Source organism: Puma concolor, chromosome A1 (genome assembly GCF_028749965.1).
Source record: "Puma concolor isolate L17-30 chromosome A1, mPumCon1.1.hap2, whole genome shotgun sequence".
In the NCBI taxonomy this organism is placed as follows: domain Eukaryota; kingdom Metazoa; phylum Chordata; class Mammalia; order Carnivora; family Felidae; genus Puma; species Puma concolor.
In genome coordinates, this window is record NC_141667.1 from 203,838,009 (window position 1) to 203,858,185 (window position 20,177).

A 20,177-nucleotide genomic window follows, 5' to 3' on the forward strand; every position below is an offset into this window, starting at 1 on the left:
TAAAGATGACTAGAAATTCCTTGCCCTTTTCCCACTGAAATACAGAGCCCATTTTTCTTCCCCTTGAAATCATTGCCCATGATTTATTTTGACTAATAAAATAAGAAAGAAGTGACAATGTTTAAATTATGAGACAGGGCCTTAAGAGCTCGGGAAGCTTCTGTCTTTGGCATTTGAAATGCTCCTTTCTGGAACCCAAACACAGATGCTCTGAGGAAGTCCTAGCATCTAAATGCAAAGCCCCATGTGGAGAAGAACTGAAGCTAGAATTGATGTCCCAGCTGTTGGAGAGCACCAACTACCAGTTAGTAAAGAAGAACATTTTGGAGTGTTTATCCATCCTAATATTCAACTAACACCACATAGAACAAAAGGATTGCCAAGTCAACCCACAGAAATATGAGATATAATAAACTGTTGCTATCTTAAGCCACATTTGGGGAAGAATATTTTATTAAATAGCAAAAAAAAAAAAAAAAAAAAAAAACACCAACATTACTTCAGGGACCAGGCCTCCTGCTATTTTGTTGCTCTGCTATATTCTAGAAACATGGTGTTCTTTTGTGGGTTCTCTATATTCCGGTAGAAGAGAAAAAAGTAGAGAAGTGGAAAATCACAAGGTAGATATTTTAGGAACCATACATGCACGTACATATCTCTTTGCCCATATTCCATTGGCCAGAAATTGATCACTAAGCCTGCATGCAACTACTAAGCAGCTCAGGATTTTAGTCTAGCAGTTTACCTTAGGTAGAGAACAAACACTAGCACTTTCCACAATAAGATAGAAATATAACCATACTACTTTCTTTCCATAATATAGGGAGTGAGAGTATTTGCAACATGCGATGGTATAAATTTTAAAGTAGGAAGTTTAGGGAAAGGATTACTAAATAAATGTTTGGTAGAATGAATGGAAACTTACTTTGGCCACTTTTCTGGAATTTAGTTGTAATCATGGGTCATAATTTTGTAATGGCACTGATATGAACAGTTCTCTCAATCAATATCCTGCTTAAGTTATTGGAAATTTAAGAACAAATAAGATTGTGCCATTGATTAGAGTTGAATTTTGGGGGGGGGAATGTGGGATATTAAAGGAACAAATGAGAGAACTGCATTGGCTAGAGAGTTGGTTAGTCATGTCTATAATGGCATGACCTGTCATCAAAAAGACAACAGAGATAAGGGGCACAGAGATTAGTAACATGGAATGACAAAGTTATAAAACTCTCAGTGAGGTAAAACAACATGTCCAATGGGATTAATGAAGTGAAAGAATTTGAGATAAGCATTTGAGGTCACAGAATTATTTTAGAGGGAGTAAAATTATGGATGCTGACAAGGCCTTCCAAGTCAAGTATCCATATCAATGGGTGAGTGAATTGGGTCAAAGTGGAGTTTAGGGAAAGATTGTGTGTGTGTGTGTGTGTGTGTGTGTGTAATATTTTCATATATATATATATATATATATATATATATATATATATATATATGATATAAGTTGTTTAAGTGTTGAGTGATGATCCAAAATTATAGTGGAAAATCAGGGGATGTCTACCTAATAAAGAATTTCCACTTTCAAAATCAGAAAATAAAGCAGTTGTGGAATTGTGAATTGTAGTTGTATGTTTCTGCATTCTTTCTGAAAAAAGAAAACAACTGAATATTGGGACCAGAACTAAAATAATAAGACTTGGAATGTAACTTGTAATTCATTAACAGAAAGACAACTGCAGGGATTTACCTCTCAGACATATATTTTATATTTCAAGGGATAGAGATAGGGTGGGGCTGACACCTAGGACTTATATTTTCCCTGGAGAAACTTATTTACATTCTAAACTAGGATAAAAACTCAGGATTTTTACTTTGGAGCAAAGGTTTTTCTTCCTTCTTTCAGGAGGTAAGTGTGAAGGAATGTATAGAAGCATATAACATTGTGTGTTCTTCATCTATAGTACAGACCCTGATATGTATAGGATAACATGGGTCTCAGCATATTGCCCCAGGAATAGGAACTGGGGCCAAGGGGAGATGGTGCAAGTATTATTTAAGTATTAATCATCTGTCTGCCCAACATAGAACCCTCATGTGTGCATTCAGGATAATATTAACAAAACATATATTAAAAACCTAACAGAAGTATAACAGAAGAATGCCAGGTTTCACTTATGAATTCTAGGAAGTGGGAGAACAATATGAAGTCAAAGATATATAAGAGCTTCACCAATGAATGGGGACTCCGAAGTCACTGAAAAATGTTTAGGATAAGGAGAGAGAAAACACAAAAGAGTGTGGGAGTGAGGATGTAAGATGGAATAGGTGACTGTGGGGGTGTTAAATGTAGATGGTTACTGGAAGTGCCTCAGATATGAGATGTCATCAATAAGCCATATTTGAATTTTCAACAGGAATTGATACATAAAATTTCTGTGAAGTGCTCAATCCAGAAAACTGAATATTATTGAGAAATCATTGTGCTCCCAAATATGTCTCAGACAGTGGCACAGACATTTTAGACTCTGAATCTTGACCTTGTAGTGAAACAAGCATTAATTTTTAGGGTGGAACAAGTCCCAACTGGTCTTGCTCACGTTTGGGTGTACTTGCAAGGAAATTCTAGCCAGATTCTGTTGTTCTCTGAGAAAATGGAGTTCATGCTCAAGTCTCGATGACTGGGTTTTGCCGTGGTGAAGAAGGCTGGGAGCAGTATCCTAGACAGGAATTTGAAGGAGAAAGGCATGTATTGCTGTACTATGTATATAACTTAGAGAATGGTCTTTATTGTATACACAATAGAGAACTTCAGAGCCACAACCCATGAGTTATTTTCAGAAAATTATCTTTGTATTATCTCATAAAGTGAGATTTCTTTATGTGATTTTCACTTAAGCAGATATCAATTCCTCTATTCTACCAATAAAGTACATACTAATCTTAAATCAGAGAAAGCTGAAGAGAAAGACGTCCTCAACCTCGGTTCTGCCTGCATTATGATCATTGAACAACATGGGTGGATTCTTCAAAAATGAAAAAAGAACCACATTTTATTAAAAAATAATTTCTAATTAATTCTAGAAGGCTGTCATAAAGATTAATGACCTACTTTGTTGAGGTGCTTGTATCCATGTCTGATCCAAAGTCGATGCTATATCAACATTTGTTGAATGAACACAATATAAGACTTTTATTTTTTTATCTAAAACCCAAAGAAATAGGTATTTGGTTCAAATTCTGTGGTTTGGTAAAGAAGTATTCCTGTGGTTGAGTTTGGAATTCTGAGTTTTCTGAGGGCGACTCTGAGTGCACGTGTGTTTGTGTGTCTATGTGTTCTGTTTCTTTAGATTTGATTTTTCCAAATGAATTATTCTAGATTTTTAGTTTAACACCAAAATATTATGTTATTATTCAAAATAATATATCAGAAAACACTTTCATATTGCTGGGATTCCTATTCAAATTCAATGGTCACAAACAATTAGAATCCACAATAAAGTTTTATTATCATTTAAATTACCTAGAATTCTATATCCATACTCACCTACCCATATTTGAGAGGTTTATTCAAAATTAAAATTGGTCATACACATACTATTAGTTCTGAAGAAACAAAGGGAATCTGTTTAGAATGTTTTGCATATTCGGGGTTAATTAAATACAGACAGCAAAATTTAAACTAGCTTTTCCCTGGTGAAGAGATATAAAATCTAATTTTATCAATTAAAGTTAGTAAATATTAGTTTGAGCTTTAAGTATGAGTTTTAAATGAAACAACCAATTTTCTCATATAGGAAAAAAAGAAGCCTTAACAAAGTTTATATGTCCTTCAACAAAAAGCATAAAGTCAGTAAGAACCCCAATGAGTCGATTTTCAGTGTAGCGCACCGTGGTTTAGCTCCATAATTCTCATTACGGCTAATTGGCATCAGGCAGTTAAACTTGCTATACTACACTAAAAATGAAGCAAATACAATATCACGCTGTGCATATACTTCAAATATGTTTAATATCCTATTGCTATACTTAAGTTTTACTCACCAGGACAAGCTTCACTGAGGTTGCTGTCTTCTAAATAGAACAAAGAAAATCACTTTGAACTTTCTACTTTGAACAGTAAATGCCAGCAGAGGAAAACAGGCAGACTGTGTGGACAAATGACTTACTGTCTTTACAGACTAACCACCTACATAAAAATGCTGTACTATTTTTCTATTGCTGTATAAAAAATTATCACACACTTAACACTTTAGAAATACACAATTACCTTGTTTTCCATGGGTTACAAGTCCAGGAATGACTCTGCCACTTAGGGTCTCATGAGGCAAAAAATAAGGTGTCAGCAAGCTAAATTTATATCCAGAGGTTGACTGGGATATGCCTCTAAGCTCATTCAGTTTGTTGGAAAAATTCACTTCCTTGTTGTATAACTAAGGGCCTGACTTCATGTAGGTTTTGCAGAAAGCCACCCTCAGATCCTAAAGCCACCCACTGTGCCCTGCCATGTAGCAGTCTCACAGAGCCTGTCAAATCATCGCAGTTTACTTTTTCAAGGCCAGCAGGAGAATCTTTCTCCAGTCTTCTAAGACAAACTCTTCTAACAACAATGTGTAATGAACCTAATAATAGAAGCAATCGTCCTATCACATTTACTACCCTTTACTAGCTAGAATCAAATTCCAGATTACACGACACTCAAGGGGAAAGGATTCTACAAGATTTACCCAATGATTTTTTTGAGTTTGCTTTATGGAATGTCTGACAAAATGCTATAGCTGCTCAAATCAATCCACAGTTAAGTGTTTCTTTACTCTATATCAAATGAACATATCATGTTATTTAAACTTTTCCATTTTTCATTTCTTTCCTTGAGTTTCTTATTTTTTCATAATTTTCATTTTTTTCACTGTGGCTTTTAATCTCCCTTTATTGGCATAGATATGCGAATTATGTCTCACTAAGGCCACCAAAAAACTTAGAATAGGTGAATTCAGCAAACTTGAAGGATAAGAAATTAACAAACAGAAATCTGTTGCATTTCTAATAACACTAATAACAAAGTAATAGAAAGAGAAATCAAAAAAGCAATTCCATCTACAACTGCACCAAAAAGAAGAAAACACTAAGAATACACATAGCCAAGGAGGTAAAAGATTTGTACTCTGAATACTCTAAAACTTTAATGAAAAGTATTAAAGATGACAACATAAACAAACGGAAATATATACCATAATCATGGATTAAAAGAATTAATATTGTTAAAATGTCCATTCAATCCAAAGCAATCTATACATTCAATGCAATCCCTATCAAAATACCAATAGTATTTTACATAGAAGTAGAACAAATAGTACTAAACTCTGTACAGAACCACAAAAGACCACAAACAAACAAAGTAATCTTTTTTTTAATCTATTTAAATTCAAGTTAGTTAACATACAGTGTAAGTATTGGTTTCAGGAGTAGAATCCAGTGATTCATCACTTCCGTATAATACCCAGTGCTCATCCCAGCAAGTGACCTCCTTAATGCCCATCCCCCCACTACCTCCCCATCAGCAACCCTCAGTTCGCTATTTTTAAACTTTTTTAAATGTTTATTTATTTTTGAGAGAGCATGAGTGGGGGAAGGGCAGAGAGAGGGGGAAGCACAGAATTTGAAGCAGGCTCCAGGTTCTGAGCTATCAGCACAGAGCCTTATGGTGGGGCTCAAACTCACAGACTGTGAGATCATGACCTGAGCGGAAGTCAGACACTTAACCAACTGAGCCACCCAGGCGCCCCTGTTCTCTGTTTTTCAGAGTCTCTTATGCCGCCTCACTCTCTGTTTTTATCTTATTTTTCCTTCCCTTCCCCTATGCTCATCTGTTTACTGACTATAAAAGCATGGGTTTATTTTGGAGCTCTCTATCCTGTTCTATTGATCTATGTATCTATTTTTGTGCCAGTATCATTCTGTTTTGATTTCTATAGCTTTATAATATAACTTGAAATCTGGGATTGTGATACCTCCAGTTTTATTCCTTAAGATTATTTTGTCTATTGTGTTTCTTAAATTCCACTCAAAATAAACCCATTCTTATATGGTCTCTAAATCCAAAACAAAGGAGGAAACAATATACAATGAGGATAAGGTAGTCTCTTCATCACATGATTTGGGGAAAACTGGAGAGCTACATGCAAAAGAAAAAAAAAAAAAACTAGACCATTTTCTTACACCATACACAAAAATAAACTCAAAATTGATCCAAAACCTAAATGTGAAACATGAAATTTAAAAAAACTTCTAGAAGAAAATTTAGGCAATAATGTCTTAGACATTGACCTTAGCAATATTTTTCTAAATATGTCTCCTCAGGCAAGGTAAATAAAACCCAAAATAAACCATTGGAATGACACCAAAACAGAAAGCTTTTGTACAGTGAAGGAAATGATCAACAAAAGGCAACCTACTGAATGGGAAGAGATATTCATAAATAATACATCTAATAAAGAGTTTATATCCAAAATATATAAAGAAGTTACACAACTCAACACCAAAAAAAAAAAAAAAAAAAAAAAAAAAAAAAAAAGAAAAGAATAATAATCCAATTAAAAATCAGGATAGGACCCGAATAGACATTTTTCAAAGACATACAGATGGCCAATAGGCACATGAAAAGATGCTCAACATCACTAATAATCAGGGAAATGCAAGTTAAAACCACAATGAGATACGTTACATCTGTGAGAATGGCTATTATTGAAAGGACAAGACATAACAAGTGTTGGTAAGAATTTGGAAAAAAAGAAACCTCGTCTACTTTTGGTGAGAGTATAAATTGGTGCAGTCACTGTGGAAAAAAGTATAAAAGATCCTCAAAAAAATCAGAAAATAATTGCTATATGTTCCAGTAATTCCACTGCTAAATATTCAACCAAACATTAATTCTAAAAGATGTACGAACTCTTGTATTTATGGCACCATTATTTATAATAGTCAAGCTATGGAAGCAACCCAAGTGTGTATCCATAGATGAATAGATAAAAAAAAAAAGGTGGCATACACACACACCCACACCCACACACACACACACACACACACACACACACACACACACACAAACACACACACAGAATGGAATATTATTCAGCTATTAAAAAAAGAATGATATCTTACCATTGGAGACAATATTGTAGGACCTTGAAGGCATAATGCTAAGTGAAATAACTCAGAGAAAGACATATATCATATGATTCCACTCATAGGTGGAATCTACAAAAAAATGAACAAACAAAAATAGCAGAAACACACCCATAAACATAGAGAACAAACTGCTGGTTTCCAGAGGGGAGTGGGTGGATGAATGGGCTTCTGGTTATGGAATGGATAAGTCATGGGGTGAAAGGTACAGCATAGAGAATAGTACTGTAATAGTTTTGTATGATGACTGATTGTAGCTACACTTGTGGTGAGCATAGTATAACATATAGACTTGTTGAATCACTATGTTGTACACCTGAAATTAATGCAATATTATATCTCAACTGTACACTTCAATAATACACACACACGAGTTTTTTAAATATACCTGAAATTCTAAAATTCTTAAATATTTTCTTCCTCTCTTACCATCTGTTCTGTTACATATATATATATATATATATATATATATATATATATATACCTTCATATATATATATATATATATATATATATACCTTCTGCTGTTAGAAACATTTGTATTTCTCTCCCTCATCATCTAGTGCAAATTCCCCATTATATTGTGTTTAGCTTCCAAAATATCTCTAATCCACCTACTCTATTTTTGTTTCTATAAACCTATTCCAATCTACCATCTTGGTGAAATTACTAAAAGGAGCTCCTAATCACTTACACTGCTACCTCTCTAATTTGCTTTCAATTCAATCTCAGAATATCTCAATTTAACTTAAAAAAAAAGTATATTATTTCCTTTTTCTATTTAAATTTTATAATATCAACAAAAGGTGTTGAGAAAACTGGATATCTACATCCCAAAGAATAAATATAGACCCTTACCTTACACCGAATTAAAAAAAAATAAAATTAAAATTAAAAAAAAATTAGCTCTAAATGTACCAAAGACCTAAATGCAAGAGCTAAAACTATCAACTGGTTATACAGTTATACAACTGGTTATACAACTATGATTGTATACTATACTGGTTATACAACTATGTGTACTGGTTATAAACAGAATTTTGATGGACAATTCATTTATTGATAACTCTCTAGTCCTCTGTTGTGGCAGTGAGAATGGGAATATTTCATATAGGCACTAATCCTTCAGAAAAGATACCAGAATGACAAGGCATGTGAAGAAGAGCCAAGAAGAACTTAGGGAAGCTAAGCAGAGCAAAATGTGGTGCCAGCTGGCTTGTAAAATGAGCAAAAATAAGTGTTATTGTTACAAGTGTTCTGCGGAGAAAAAATGAACAGTATGGCTGGACAACTTCTTGTTAGTGCCTTAGAAGGATCAGAAGTCCAAGTAGTCACTTACACTGACGGTTTACTGAATAGAATTTGATATGATTCAGAAGCAGAGCAAGAAAGAAAGAAACATGCAGAGAGAGTGACAGAGATATTATATGGCTGCATTTAAAGATGGGAGAAGTTACCATGAGCTGTGGACAGACTCTATAAAATAAGAGAACCAAGGAAATGAATTCCCCTAGTGCCTCCAGAAGGAACCACACCTATTATCATGAGGACATCAGCTTGGTCAGATGAATTTGGACTTCTGACCTCCAAAAATGTAAAAATATAGTTGCGTTGGTTTAATCTATTAAATTTGTAGGTAATTTGTTACAGCAATAGGAATCTAATATATTCACATATAAAATGCATATATTTAAAATACATTTCAATTATGAACATAACATTTTCTAACTTATCCTCTTGGTACTTTTCTAAGGAGAAAAGCTGATTCTGAGTTTCATGCTCCACAAAATAGTAACAAATCAGCACAAAACTCGTTTCATTGATTGTTCAAAACTCATTATTTCCGGGGCGCCTGGGTGGCGCAGTCGGTTAGGCGTCCGACTTCGGCCAGGTCACGATCTCGTGGTCCGTGAGTTCGAGCCCCGCGTCGGGCCCTGGGCTGATGGCTCAGAGCCTGGAGCCTGTTTCTGATTCTGTGTCTCCCTCTCTCTCTGCCCCTCGCCCGTTCATGCTCTGTCTCTCTCTGTCCCAAAAATAAATAAACGGTGAAAAAAAAAAAATTAAAAAAAAAAAACTCATTATTTCCCCTGTAATTCTAAATATCTCACAAGTTAAAATTTTGCCAGTTGTATACTTAAATGCATACACTTGAACACTATGTTATATATTTATTAGCATGAACATATAAATCTTTCATTCACTTTTTTAAATAAATTAAAAAATTGTTTTTAAACTTTTTAAGATAAACACAAATGATAAGATGGTAAATAAGACTTCTTTTTTTAATGTTGATTTATTTTTGAGAGAGAGACAGAGCATGAGTAGGAGAGGGGCAGAGAGAGAAGGAGACACAGAATCCAAAGCAGACTTTAGGCTCTGAGCCGCCAGCACAGAGCCCTACATGGAGCTCAAACCCACAAAAACAGCGGGATTATGACCTAAGCTGAAGTCAGACACTCAAGTGACTGAGCCACCCATGTGCCCTGATAAATAAGACTTCTTAACTCTCAGATAAGTATTGGAATATATAAAGAAATTGAATTTACTAAAAAGTAAACTCCTGTTGTTAAAATTTATACTGTGAATAAAAAAAAATTTCCCAGCTTCAAAAATATGATAATGCTGAAAATATACAAAATGGCATTAATTTTTTAAAAATTTAAAGGAAACGAATTAGTAAAGAAAAAATCTGAAAAGTATTTCATCATAACGCATATAACTATCCTAATTGTAATCATGTAGATCAAAACTTTCATGATAACATTAAATTTTGCTCTAATCACAAAAACTAAACCACACCATTTTGACAGGGATATGAATGTTAGCTTATCTTGAATGTATACTAGATTTCAATATTGGAACCCTTCTGCACAACAGAAATACATAGTCCTAAGTATAGTTTAAAGCATGACATAAAATCTAAAAAATGTTCCTCATCGCTTTAAACTTTCAGTTGGTTGCACAATGGATTTTATCTGTTTTAAATCTCTTCAGATATAATGACTTCTGGAAGAAATACTTTCTGTTATAGTAAGTGATAGAAGAAAATACATAAAACGTAATAGGCTTATTTTTTCATCTAGGTATAATATAGTTATGAAATATATGATAATGTGGAAACTTGGGTAAGAAGAAATGAACAGACACAAGTTTGTTTTATCACAAACATGGGGCTTTGGTATCAAAATTTCAGCCACAAATGTAAATCATTGTTGTCAACATATAATTTAACTTTCATTTCTATTAGAATCAACAAAACTAAATTGACAATTTGGAGTTTTCTTCAAATCAGAGTATTGTTGGAATTATCAATCATGGCTTATTTAGTTGTATGATTGTTGAATTAGTTTCCAGTTGATGTCATTTTTATGAAGATAATCAACTTATCAGAAATTGTGATAGATTTTTTTTGGATTTGGGGGAGGTAATACATCACACTATAAGTAACATATCCTACTTATTGCTCTAAATGGTGCAGTTTTACATAAAAGTTATTTAACAATCTTATTATGTCAATGTTGATTTTTAAAGCCTTTTATCATGACCAAATCATATCGGATACAATATTATAGTAATTAAATGTTCTGCAGTATATCACTTTTAAAACATTCAATATTTTTTTCTCTAAATAATTGAATCCCATAATATGATGAATAATTAGTTTGTCATGAAAAAGCAGTTAACACTGGACTTGCTGGAGCAATCACAAGTAATAGCTAATATGATATAAAAGTGGGTAATAGACTATCTTTACGTTTAGACAATGCTATATAAGAAATACATTTAATGAATGAGTTCGAAGAGTAATTTTATTCAATTAAGATTTCATTGTTAATTTATTCTGTTTTTCATTCGTAACAGATTCATTATTGTTTCTGCCAGTTTGGGTAGTCTTCAGAATTTAGTTAACATAATTTAGCCATGGAAATTCCAGTTACTGCAAATAATTTTTCAAACACAAAGATTGGCTAATGGCCAGAAATAAATTTCTCAGAACACAGGAAACAAAGATTTTTAGAAAATAAGAAACTGATTTTTTAAATCAAGAGGGTAAAAAACTAACAGAAAGAGAGAATATAAAATTAATAACATATATTTAAATGTTCAAATGTTGCTACTATAGACATATTCTCATCTAAATGTTTACATACAAATATTTCCTCTAACATGATAGTCTTCATCTTACCTATACATTTACATGTTTTAGGAAAATACAGTAAATACACTATATTGATTATTTCTGCAGAGAATAAGTATACACAGCCCTGAGGCTCATACAAGAGTAAATATTTAAAAGGAAAATACATAAACAGGTTACCATGATGAAATAACTCTAGGCATCCTAAACAATTATATTAAACAGAAATACTAAAAACTGCTAATTTCAAGAGTCATGCACCTGTTATTTTAAGGATGCCTTTGGCTTTAAACTACTAGACAAGCTGGGGTTTATCACATGCAAGAGGGATCAAGAATTTAATCTTCACTATAGGGCTTCAAACATTTTCTAGGGAAAACATGAACTTTAAAAATGTATCACACTACATGAACTGCCCAGGAATGGTTTTCTTAAGTTACATGAACACCCACGCGTTGAAAGAAAATATAAAAAAATCTGCTTTCTCAAATACTCCTGACTTTAAATCGTTTTTTAGGATTATACAACCTTGCATGGACAGGCCATTAAATTCCACCAAAATTATTATAAGAAATAGATTGGCTTAAAAATTTAAAGCAGTGTCTCTAGAAGACAGACATACACTGTGACGAAGGAAGACTGAAACCATTGTGTGACCAATATTTTAGCTTTAGAACAATAAAATATATTATTTTATATTATGAATTAGCATGGCTGTTAATTCAGAAAATGAAATGGAAATTACATCAATCTATAAATGATTTGACCAAAATATTCTATGATATTTTGCTAAAATACAGAAATACAAAATACAAGTTTTTCATAAATTATATCTTTTTCATTCTTTCAGTCACATCCCCCATACTCATGTTTGCTTTCCAAAACTTCTATTAAAATAAAAAGAGATTTATTTATGTATCTGGTGGCTTCTTGTTTCTTGACTGCGCTAGCAAATTAGGATGTGTGGATAGAAATTATTCTATGATGTTGGAATTTCTGATGTAACTTTTTCCATGATTCCGTAATGAATTTAAATGGGTTTTTAGATGTCTTATGCGTATATGTATTTATAATGTATATTCAATCTATCTGATGCAATAAATTGGAAGTTTACTATTCTATAGTTTATTCAACCAATACATTTCTAGTAAAAAGTAAAAGTTGATAATTTAAAGTGGATAATATGAATAAAGTCAATAAGATAATATGTGCAAAAAGTCACTGACATCTAAATGCATATATGTACAATTCAGTGAATTTTACAAAGCAGAAGTGATTTGAAACTCTTAGAGCACTAAAAACAAAAATGAAAGAACAGGGCTTAATTTTTCTGGAAGAAACAGAGAGAGTGATCAACCTGATTAGGGGACTGACACCTGATTTCTGCTGTCAGGAAAAATTCAGCACATTAGCTTCTTTCATTGTTCTTACTTACAAAATGAAGTTATGAGACTAAAAGAACTATTCCAGTTTTTGTCCATCAGTGTACAAATAGATATGACCTTTAACAACTGTTCTGTGGTCAGATAAATTTTATGAATAATTGGGTTCAATCAAGTTAAACATGTTTGTTTATAATGTTTTATTAAATGCTAATTTAATGTAAATAAGGGTGCCTGATTTAGCAAATAAAATACAGAATATTCAGTTAAATTTGGATTTCAGATAAACAATGAATAATCATGTGTCCTATAGTAAGCATATCCTACACATTATTTGGGACATTCTTATGCTAAAAAATTATTTGTTATTTATTTGAAATTCAAATTCAGTTGGACATATTTTAACTAGAGACCCTAATCAAGAATGTGCAAATTTAACTGGGAAACTCTATTTTTTTCTGGCAACCTTATCTGTGAATATCCACTGAAGGAATAGGGCTTTCTTCAATCAGAAGCCTGATTTTGCGGAATATTTGATAAGGATGAGTTCCAGAGCACATGTAGTTGGGAAACAGCTTTCATCATAATTAACTCTTCTCAGTTAAAAAAAAATTTTTTTTGAATGGAAGTTAATTCAAGGAAAGAGCAAATAATATTAACAGCTAATATTTATACAGTGCTTACTCAGGAGAATAACCATACATGAATTCTTTTCATCAACTCCTTGCAACAACTGTTATAATTCTTATTTTTTCAATGGGAACTTTGGTGCAACAGGATGCTGTCTAAATATCTCAAGACTTTACAACGTGTAAGTGGTAACATTACACTCAGATTTTAACATTAGCTGTTGATAACAAACTTTGACCACTACTAGAACTTAACCACTGCCAGCAACTTTCTCTTCATGTATATTTCAATAATTATAATACATATTTTCAAATTGAATGGAGTAGACTGTATTTTACATGGAGAATTATTTCTGCTTTGATTTTATTTTTATTTTGATTTATTTTTGAAGGGTTTTTTTTTTTTTTTTTGTTACTTTTCTTCAGTACTGAAACTGTAAGAATCTGGTTACCGCATAATTGTTTTTTTAGCATATCTTGGCAGCAATAGTCACATGAATTACAAAAATAACCTTAGGAAGCTTTAGGAAAATAACCAGTTCATCTCTTCTCTAACTTCATGGGGGAAAAAACAACTTCCAAGCCATCCTAAAATGGAGTTACTTTTAAAAATTAAGCAATCTTTACATTTAAAGAACTTTATATGGGTATTTATTTAAAGTTGTAAAATAAAACGGCAATAGATTGGGTTACGTAAAAACTGCTTATGCATGTACTTTGTGTAGTAAAATTGATGTTGAATTGCCAAACTGGAATACATGAATTTGAAGTTGGGAGGGTTTTAATTCTAATTTCTTGATCTTTCTTTTATGGTACCAGGGATATAAGGCATATCATTATACATATTTTTTCTTAGCACAAAGCAATTGTAAATATATCTTATAAATTTGTTATCTATTAGTCATTTCAAACTGTTTTACAGAAAGGAAGGAACAAGAGTTGACTTGTTGTACCCCTGAATTCTGAATGACTAGGTGTGCATCATCACTTCCCAGATGCAATTGGGGTCTTAAAGGCATTGCTACAGACATTTCATAGGTATGGGGATATAATGGTGGATGTGACAGGCATAATAAGAAAGTCTGCAGGCTACTTCTTAAATTACAAGAAATGAGAAGCCAGAAATCGTTAGCATTACTGAAATAGGACTTTTTATAGCTGGATTGTCCTTTAGCCTGCATACACTGAGCATCCGTGGTTGAATTAATATTGCTATCTAGTCATTGCAGAGAATCTAAATTCATATAAATTCAAAAATTGTGGAAAAACTTACCAGACTAATTTTCTTCCTTAATGATATTCAGGAACTAAAAAGAGAAATAGACTATACTAATGCTGGTATTTTTTGTCATACATTTCTTGTTACAGAATTTCTAGCAGAAACAAGGTTGGTATTTTATTCAAGAAAGTAAATATTTAAAAATCAAATAATGTCTGCTTTTCTAATAGTATAATTTACATGGAATTATCATGGAATGTCAGGAATAGATCAAGTGAAATGCTATTTAATAAAGAAATGAAACTTGAATAAATGCATGGTTTAAATTTTTTTTTAATTTTTTTTCAACGTTTTTTATTTATTTTTGGGACAGAGAGAGACAGAGCATGAATGGGGGGTGGGGGGCAGAGAGAGAGGGAGACACAGAATCGGAAACAGGCTCCAGGCTCCGAGCCATCAGCCCAGAGCCTGACGCGGGGCTCGAACTCACGGACCACTGGTTGAAGTCGGACGCCTAACCGACTGCGCCACCCAGGCGCCCCTGCATGGTTTAAATTTTTTAAAATGCATTTAAACTACGAAGTACAAGTATGGTTTAAAGTAGCCATAAATTCACACAGATTAACAGTACATCAATAATCCAAATGAACATATATATTCACAACTAACTTGGAAATAAGATAGTAAAATGATTTGGCCCTATTATTACATGACTATCATATAAATAATAGATAATGTCCACCTAAACAAGCAGGTATATGAAGTACATGTAGCAAGTAGGAAGCCTAAATAAGTCACCTGTAATCCTTCCTATAAGACTAGATCCCATTCCTAAGTATTACTTGAATTATTTTCCTACTTGCTTTTCCCTCAAAATATGAATAATCATGATAGCAATATACAAATAACTATATTTTCATGGTGTTTTATTTTTTGTATGGCCCCCCTCCCATGTTTTGGAGGGTGATTTGAAAAAATTGTGAGTGGTTGAAAGAAGATACAAGCACAACAAAAATAGTGGAACAATTCCACCCAGAAAATTGACATGTCTAGTTGGTTCACATATCACAAGGCAAACTTGGAAGAGAATTGTATTCTTGGAGTTATATCAAATTATAATTGAAGAAAATATGCACAAAAACATGTCCCTTGATTTTTCTGAACATAATGTGTAATCAAAGAAATGAATCGTAGTTTTGGAAAAGATCTTCCTGCCTATAGAGGATGGACTGATTATGTCATTTTATTCCTGTTGATGTCTAATTTTAGCTGTATTTCTACAATTAATAGAAAACTACAACAGCACAAACAAGTTATGAATTTATTTATCTAAATCTCAGATAAGGTTTAGGCACTAAAGCAACAGGAGACTTGGAGATACGATGCCCAAGACTGAAGGGGAGTTAGCACAGAAGCAACACTTTTCTTTTTCTTTGTGAACTTGGGGCATTCAACTCATAGACGGAACATGGCTGTTGTTATTCCAGTTTTGGATCTGAGTTCCAGGCAGGAAAAAGTAAAGGCGAAAAGGAAGGGAAAGGCATTCTCTCCAATAAGAATGTTACCTTTTATTATTTATTTTTATTTTTTAAAAGAATGTCCTAGGGGCGCCTGGGTGGCTCAGTCGGTTAAGCGTCCGACTTCAGCTCAGGTCACGATCTCGCGGTCGGTGAGTTCGAGCCCCGCATCGGGCTCTGGGCTGATGGCTCAGAGCCTGGAGCCTGCTTCCGATTCTGTGTCTCCCTCTCTCTCTGCCCCTCCCCTGTTCATGCTCTGTCTCTCTCTGTCTCAAAAATAAATAAACGTTAAAAAAAAAAAAATTAAAAAAAAAAAAAAAGAATGTCCTACCCAAGCATTTTCACCTTTTCTTCACTGGCCAAACCTCTTTTACACAATCACCATTATTAGCAGGGAATGGGAGAAGGAAAATATATTAGCTTTCCAGCCATAAGAGTAAAAATTAAAAACAAAAAAGAGGAGGAATGAAGATTTTGAATGGCTTTAAAGTGACAAATTGAGGGGCGTCTGGATAGCTCAGTCGGTTGAGCGTCTGACTTCGGCTCAGGTCATGATCTTGTGGTCCACAAGTTCAAGCCCCGCATCCAGCTCTGTACGGACAGCTCAGAGTCTGGAGCCTGCTTCGGATTCCTTGTCTCCCTCTCTCTCTGTCCCTCCCCCCCCCCCGCTCATGCTCCTTTCTCACTGTCTCTCAAAAATAAATAAACAAACAAACAAACATTAAAAATAATACAGTAAGAAATTGATACAGTCCTCCAAGGAACTATTGTCAGAGATTTATTACACTTGTCCTTTTTTGTCACTACTGCCATGTAATACCACTTAAAGATAAGTACTGACTACAGAGTTCTGATTTCTCATTTTAAACAGAATAATAGGAGAAAAATGTCAAGGATTTGTTCTTTTTTGTCTCCACATTTTCCGAGCCATTACTGTTACGTTGTAAACGAGAAGAGAGAATAGGTCTTAGGTAAAATGATGAAAATGATGGTAACTTAAGGAAAGTGGGGTGTGTGTGTGTGCTTATAGATTTTAACATTATTTTTTCCTGAAAAAAATGTCCAGTCAATTAATATTTATTCTGAAGTAAAATTTGCTACTGACTGCTTATACAGTTTGTAGATCTTACTGTTAGTTTCCAATTAAAAGTGGTTGCACATAGAATCCTGGGTTTGTATTATTAAGAATATTAAAGTTTCATCATTCAAGGGAGTCCGTATTGAGATTTATTTTTTTTACATTTCATTACAGAAGAAATCAAATACTCCTTTTCAAGTAGTGTGAATTTTTCGAACTTGGCTTTATAATTTATAGATGAAAGAGAATTCTTTGCCTATTCCTCTATTTGATTTTTTTGGGGGGAAAATGTGTTTGCTTAAAGACTCTGGGCTATATTGCATCCTTAATGAAATCAATACTTTTGTGCAGAGATCAGGGATGGGTGAGAACACTGCCTACATATTTAAGTCGTGAACATTTTCTTCTGAACAGACCAGGGACCACTGCAGCCACCTGGTATGTAAAACATCTCCATACAAGTTCTTAAATATGATTATTTTTCATCCTGCTGAGACATTTTCTGAATATTAGCAGAAGTAACTCATTCACTCACTTGTAATAGAAGTGTCAAGGTAAGTATTGTCAAGAAAAAGAGTGCTGTTAGCTGCAAAGACTTCCAATTGCTCTGAAACTGTCTTTCAAAATATGTGTAAACTGCAAAAAAAAAAAAGACACACATCTTCATTATCTTTTGCAGACCTCTTTACAGACTAGAATTAATGTTAACTCAAGACTGAATTCAATTAGGAGTATTTGGCATTCATGTTTTCATCAAATTTACTAAAAACCTGTGATTGGCTGTGCATACTGTATTTGATAGTTTCAGAGGTTGTATCTGAATCTTTTTTAGACAAAAAAATTTATACACATTCAATTAGAGAGTAAACAAAGTTTTCCTCCTAGATTAAGAGTGATAAATTATTGCTTATTTATATCTGGAGAACCAATCACTGAATACTTTGCGGGTGGGGGAAGTAATGTGCCTTTGATTATATTTAAGCTTTATTTAAAAAAATAAAGACCTTCCGTGGCTATTTCTCAGCAAGTAGAGAGAGAGAGCTAGAGATAAATATAAACAAACAACTGCTGATATTTTCAGAAAAAAAACTACAAGGAAACTTGAAGATCTTTGTTTAAAAAGTAGTTTGATATCTGACTGACCATAAGTTAGACTTGAAGTCTAATTTCATTTTAGACTGCAAGTCAAAAGACAGCCCTTGATTACTTCAGAAACTGAGCAAACAGACAGCACCTCCTCTCTTAAACCTTTGCTAGTTTTGCTAATTTCGATCCACCAAAGGCCCCTTTTGACTTAGGTACTTCTTTTTTTAAAAAATGTTTTTATTTATTTATTTTCAGAGAGAGAGCACGTGTGCATGCAGGTGGGGGGAGGGGCAGAGAGCAAGGGAGAAAGAGGATCCCAAGCAGGCTCCACCCTGTCAGCTTGGAGTCCCACAAGGGGCTTGATCTCATGAGTGGTGAGATCATAACCTGAACTGAAATCAAAAGTTGGCCACTTAACCTATCGAGTCACTCAGAGGCCCCCGACTTAAGTATCTCAATCTAACTACTACTCCCTTTGTCATAGTAAACACATGTACATGTTTTTAATAAAATAAACAAGACTTAACTGTAATTAGCTCTCCTCTGAGAATATTGCTTTCTTCTGTTGCTAGAAGTCAGGGCTGGGTGTGTAGATGGGTCAGGTTGCAAGGCAGGGCCTCAGGACTGGTTGTTTTCATAGATGCACACCAGTGCAATTTCTTACTCTTGTTTTAGTTCCTTGGAACAAACAAATTCTACTTTTGCACTTATGTCATTTTGACTATATTATCATCTATTTATGATTTTATGTTGTCATGTACAGCTTTCTAGTTGTTTTCTCAAATTTGTTCAAGATTTTATATATCAAGAGTGAACTAAATTGTCTTCACTCCCAGTCACTTACAAATAAATAGCATCCCACTTATTCTTTCTTCTTTATACTCTTGGTGACATGTATATCCTTCTAGCCAAACTATTCATCTGCCCAGAAATCTTGCTTGACCTTCAGGACAACTTAAGTGTCACCTTCCCTGTGAAGCCAATTCTTATTACATCAGATTTAAATTGGTGTCCTTTTGTTTTACTTCTTTGTATTTTCATCTCTCCTAGTGCTCTCTTCTGTCACAGTATTTATCACTCTACATTGCAGTGTTATCATTTTCCTAGCATCTTTAACTTGTACTATTTAAGGGTAGGGAATGAGTCACATTCAACCATTTTCCCTCAGATGCAGCAAAAAATCTATTTAGTAAATTCCTGTACAATGGTAGAGAAAAATCCAGTTAATTCATCACTCTTCTAATTTATTGGTAAGATGATAATATTTAAACTCTGTAATAAAATGCAGCAAATACAATATGTGCATGTATAAAGAAAATGAAATTATTAATCTTAATAAAAATTTCCCATTTGTAAAACCAAATATAAAGATTTACAAAATCATATAGAAACTAAAAATTGACCAAATTGGTCAGACCACTTCATCCATACAGGAAGATCTCTAAAAGGGCTACGGATTGTAATTTTATTGGAAAGTCTTAAAAATTATCTATATCATCATCCTCAAAATCCAAATATCCTATAATATACCTAGTCTCCTTTGTAAGCAAATTATGAATTAACAAATAAAGCATATAGTATTTCAGCCCTAAATGTTAACAGAGTCAGCATTCATTGCCTAAACTTTCAGTTTGTCTACTGCAAAAATGAGCATATTGTTTCTTGCCACCAATTTTCCACATGTATTATAAAATTAACATGCATCTTACCTATGGTTTTAAAGATGTAAAATTTATGCACGCTTGACATATAAATAAGGGCAAATAAGTAAATTAGAAAACATCTTGCAAATTAACGCAAATAATAAATGAGCTACTTGATAGTGTGCACCAGGGCGATGCCTCGTTGTTAGTTTCCATTATAAAAAATTCAACTTTAGGGGCACCTGGGTGGCTCAGTCTGTTAAGCATCTGACTTCGGCTCAGGTCATGATCTTGCAGTCTGTG

At 33.5% G+C, this 20,177-nt stretch overlaps 1 long non-coding RNA gene across 4 annotated transcripts in view; it reads right to left on the reverse strand.

Annotated features, from left to right (window-relative positions):
• Window positions 1–20,177, reverse strand: part of LOC147584719 (uncharacterized) — a 278,035-nt gene that overhangs the window by 194,003 nt on the left and 63,855 nt on the right. The window contains exons 2-4 of one of the 4 annotated variants that reach the window (XR_015255909.1): window positions 18,759–18,909; window positions 17,681–17,781; window positions 2,598–2,717 (exon numbers count right to left, since the gene is read on the reverse strand). This is a non-coding gene — a long non-coding RNA (uncharacterized LOC147584719). Of the gene's footprint in view, window positions 1–2,597; window positions 2,718–14,583; window positions 14,639–17,680; window positions 17,782–18,758; window positions 18,910–20,177 lie in introns of those variants that run through there. The other 3 variants (XR_015255911.1, XR_015255914.1, XR_015255904.1) reach the window with 3 other exon arrangements.